General features: G+C 33.4%; 1 pseudogene; it reads right to left on the bottom strand.

The window, feature by feature from the left end:
* Positions 1-636: 636 nt before the first annotated feature.
* On the bottom strand, positions 637-719 carry LOC129465107 (uncharacterized; annotated as a pseudogene).
* Positions 720-5418: the final 4699 nt, after the last annotated feature.

Below are 5418 nucleotides of genomic sequence, written 5' to 3' on the forward strand. Positions count from 1 at the left end.
ACATTTTATTTTATGGTTCCATGAATTCTTGACTCCATGATTTTCTAATATTTTATTTAGTGTAATCAGCTGAAATGCTTTGAGTTGTCAGCAATAGAAATCCCAAGCTCAAAGCCTATAATCTTAGAAAATTTTTAGAGACACATTTTTAAAGTCTGCGTTAAAGAGACATTCACAGTAGTAATTAGACATTTATTTAAATATGAAAGCCAGGCATGGTGACTCATGCCTGTAATTTGAGCACTTTGGGAGGCCAAGACAGGAGGATCCCTTGAGGCCAGCAGTATGAGACTTAGCCTGGGCAACATGGTAAGACCCTGTCTCTACAGACAAAACCAAAAGCCAAACAAACAAACAACAGCAACAACAAGAAAACCATTAGCTAAGCGTACCTAATCTGGAGGGTGAGATGGGAGGACCGCCACTTGAGCCCAGGAGTTCAAGGCTGCAATGAGCCAGGATTGCACCACTGTGCTACAGCCTGAGTGACAAAGTGAGACCCTGCCTTAAAAAGAAAAAAAATAAATAAAATAAAATTAAATTAATATAAATAAAATAAAATAATATGTTATAATTGTTGATAGATTTGTATGAGAACCAAAAACATAGTTTTTTGAACTGGTTTTATTCTACTTCAACAAGTGTCTTTGTCTACACTTAAAATTCTGCAGCATATTTTAGTAACATACTATAGAAATGATCCCTGAAAGTATAGTCTTACCATATTTTAAAATACGTCTTTTACAGAGATCTGATTTTTTTCTTCAATGAACATTATACATTGTTTAATTTAAAAGATAATGGGAAGGCATTATTCTGTAAAAGACAAAATGAAGGGATTTTAATGCAAATGTCAAGTTGCCTGTGTCTAGGATATAAGGATCTTATAGCTTTAAATTTTATTTTCTTCTCACAGATTCCTTAATTAAAGATAATGTTTAATCTGTTACCAAAGTCATATATGACTTTTTGAACAGTTCTATCAGTGGCACCTACAAGACATACTTAACATTAAATAGAATGACAAGATAATCAATTAAAAGATCTTGGAAACAAACCAACACACAAACCCAGAAGTGATTTTACAAATACACCTGTAGCAAGCTGGACAAATGCCAGAGTTAAATAACAACAGAATAGTTAAGGAAATGCTTTGAATGGAGGTGGGTGAGCTTATCAGAAGGCACTTATATTTGCCCTTCTGTTTGGGAAAATTTTGTAACTGCCAGGTAATAAATTTTTCATCCATCTGAATTTTTTTTTTCAGAAGGCATTAAAAAGCCAGATGTTCCCAACATCCAGAATTATGTTGCAAGCATAAAAGACTTAGGATACTTAGTCAGCATTTCACTTTCAGAAGTTTTGAAGGAAAAATATTCATGTAGTATTGTATTCCTGACAGAGATCCACTATTTTTAAAATATATACAGCTGTATTTTCTGCCACATATTTTGCTAAAAACACCAATGTTCAAAACAACTACAGACATTATGATATAAAGGAGGAATTCACTTTTGAAATAAGCAGTAAAATTTTCAGCTCAGGCCGGGTGCTGTGGTTCACGACTGTAATCCCAACACTTTGGGAGGCCAAGGCGGGAGGATCACGAGGTCAGGAGATCAAGACCATCCTGGCTAACACGGTGAAACCCCGTCTCTACTAAAAATACAAAAAAATTAGACAGGCGTGGTGGTGGGCGCCTTTAGTCCCAGCTACTCAGGCTGAGGCGGGAGAATGGCGTGAACCCAGGAGGTGGAGCTTGCAGTGAGCCAAGATAGCGCCACTGCACTCCAGCCTGGGGGACAGCGCAAGGCTCCATCAAAAAAAAAAAAAAAAAAAAAATCTTCAGCTCAAAATGTTATTGTAACACATTAACTTGTTTATATCACTCATATTAGGATCATACACATTTTATCAATCTCTGTTCTTCCTTTCACAGCAGCAGAGGTATTTTGCCACAGAACGATCTTCCATGAAATAGCCACCTCTGTTTTGCAAGATGAAATACCCTAAGCATGTTGTTAACCACCTTAATCTCGTTGGCTCACTTGATATTTTCTCTCTCTCTCTCTCTCTCTCTCTCTCTCTCTCTACCCTACCCCCACGCTCCCCCGCCTGGCCCACCGGCGCCCCCTCCTTCTCTGTCAGATTCTTAACTCAATGAACCAGAATCTGGTGGTGGCACGTGAGATCAATTTGAGGGTCATGATGAGACCAAAAGTTGGAATACTAAGACAGAGACTGTGGGAGACATGCAGTCCAAATATGATTATAATTTAATAAAACCCTAGGGGTGAAAAAAGTTTCAAGAAGTATTTAGGGGGAAAAACAATAGACACTGGGGACTGGATGCAAAAACATTGAGGTTTTTCACTCATTGACATTCATAAACTCAAGATCTTCTAACTCATTTACTCTCTTTTCTGGACATGAAACAAATCCTCCCACATTCTGCAGGAAGTCTTTGTGTGGCATTCATGAAGTTACTACAATGGAGAAGAATATCAACGTTCAAAATAGATTGATGTGTCTCTTGATTCAGTCTTCATCAGTGCTTAATTTACATATGGTCTTCTTGCCTTAACTGAGGGAAGTGATAGAGCTTTCTGTGTCAAATAAAATCTGTTGTATTTTCGTAGTGCCTATTAAATTTGACAGGTAAAGAGATGATGCTTTCAGAATAAAGGAAGAGAAGTCCAGGGCATTGAATCCTAAAATGACCTCTAGAGTACAGCTGAACAATATCATATAACTTTATTTTTGTACCTAATAAAGTAGAAAGATCTGCTGAGGTGTTTTTTATTACATTATGATTTATAATCAGCATCATTTGCTTGCTTCTATGACAATAGAATTTTCCTTCTACCCTTTCACTCTTAACATCTAAGCTGCTTGATCTACTGTACATTATTTTGTCTTTTAATAACCAATCCCAAACTTAGTCTTAACCATAAGTCTTTTATCCTTAAAAAATTTTACTAAAGGTAGACTGTCATCATAGTCACATTAATTGTAATGTTCTTGCCTATAATTACTTTTTCTCTTATTACTACTAGAAAATTTATCTGAAATTTGGAAATAGGCAAAAGACATTATTAGGCATGTTGTCAGTGCAATCCTGGACTTTATTTTGTCTTGGCTAGGCCATTTTACAACTTCGTAGGGCATTTAATTTATAGATTTTTGGCTAGTATAAAGACAAATAGTTTGGCTTAAGCAAAACATACAATCCCAGATATGTAATTTCTTTTATCTTGTTGTATTATAATCATTGATGTGGCTTACCCAGCAATCTGATCCTCCTATACTCAAGCTTCTCAAATGCTTTTTGAGTGGGTTTGAAGCTCTCGCTATTTCCTTCATTACATAGTTGAATAAAATCTTACAACCTGTGTTCTTGTTTATTTGCATGAGAATCTTAATTGTATCCTTTAAAAATATATTTTGACAATATTGCTCATTAAGCTACAAGCTCTATGAGAATAGTGTAAAATTGTTTTTAAAAATCTTAACATTTAAGATACCATCTCTTAGTCTAGTGATACATATGTCCTTAATTACATAAATAAATACATTACGTGTAATGTAAGGAAAGTGTAGTGTAAATCATATACTTGTATTTATCATCATGGTACAGACTGTGTAAAATTACTGCAATCAATTCTAGGTATCACAGCAATCATTTCATGATACAGTGAAGTTTCCAAAAACAATAGCATTAAGAACTCCAGCTGCTAAATCGTGTAAAGAAGCATAAACAGCAAAAACATAACATGATTTGTTGATGTGTATATGAGTACAGATGTACAGCCACAGAAAAGTAGATATGTACACTGTGGTATATTCACACAGTGGAGTGTTATACAACAAAGTACATATGAATGTTCACCAATCTATTTTTTCTAAATGCCCTATTAATTCATACGTATATGTATAAGTAATATACAATAAGAAAGAGAAATTACTGCTTTGTTTTCTAAATACTGAATAGACTATTTATGTTATTCTGAAGTGCAATGGTTAGTTACGTATATGAATGTGGTATAATGACCCTATATCAAAATGCGGTCTAGAATTCTATGTGTATCGTTCCAACACTGAGAATCATCCATAGAAGACTGAATATTAAGTCATTTACTAGATAAAATATTGTTTTATTAAAATGATTGTTCCAGTACTATAAGCATTACAAATGTATATATGTTATATATACCATATAACTATGTTACATTGCAACACTTAGGCTGAAACAAACTATTTAATAATATTTAGAGATGAAATCAGTGCAAACATGACAACTATCCAATGGAGAAAACGTAAATTCAGAGGCACTCTCCTATGTTGGAAACTGTGGCTAGATCTTCACAGAAAAGGAAATATGTGAAGTTAGATGTTCAGCCTTATTAGTAATTAGAAAAATGTTTAAAGTTAACCTGAGATTCAATTCTCCAACGATTTAACTGAGAGAAAAACCTATAAATTAAAAATGAAACATGTCAATAATAAGCATTGGAAATGATGTGGATTTACAAATTACATGGGGTACAAATTGGTACAAACACTTTGGAAAAGACTTTGGCATTAACCGCTTAAGTTGAACATTCATATACCTTATAACCAAGCACTTCAAATTCTAGGCATATATATATGAATACTCTTTCACATGTTTAGTAGATGTGTAAAATGCTGTTCACGGAACCAGTTCACAGAACACACCAGAGTTCTCTAATATAAACACTGTGATATATTTATACAATAGAATGTTACATAACAAAGAAAACAAATGAACTACATAGCATGGGACAACATGGAGGAAGCTTGAGTATATATAATTAAATTAAAAATTAAGTCACCAAAAGATGGCTTTTTATTAATATAATAATATTTAAAACCTCACGTATTTTTCAAGATTACATATAGATACAATAAGTCTTTTAACAAAGGCAAGAAGATGGAATGCATAGAGCATGTGTCTGGATGTAGGTTTTTGTAGAAGTCCTAATTTTTGTTTTGGATTATTGGTTCATAGGTCATAACATTGCTAAAAGTGCATATATGTTAGATGTACTAAATGAAATTAAAACGGAGAAAAGTGATGTCTTAGCTTCATTTGTTAAGGATTATCAAATTGTTTAAATGATAAAAATTCAAAAGGTGATACTAAAAATCTCTTAAATGGTTTGGGGTTTGTTTTACACATCGATATCTAAAGTAATATATATTCATAATTTTTTTTGCCACCTGCATGAGGTTCTGAGTAGAAAACATGTTTTTCCCTAACTCCAAATTATTTAATATCGGAACTTGAACTTATGTACCCATATTAATGTCTATATAATCCAAAGATTATATTTTTAAATTATAAATAAATATGCACATATGATATCTAACATCTGATTGTCTTGAGTGTGATAATTT

Source organism: Symphalangus syndactylus, chromosome 16 (genome assembly GCF_028878055.3).
Source record: "Symphalangus syndactylus isolate Jambi chromosome 16, NHGRI_mSymSyn1-v2.1_pri, whole genome shotgun sequence".
Classification (NCBI taxonomy): domain Eukaryota; kingdom Metazoa; phylum Chordata; class Mammalia; order Primates; family Hylobatidae; genus Symphalangus; species Symphalangus syndactylus.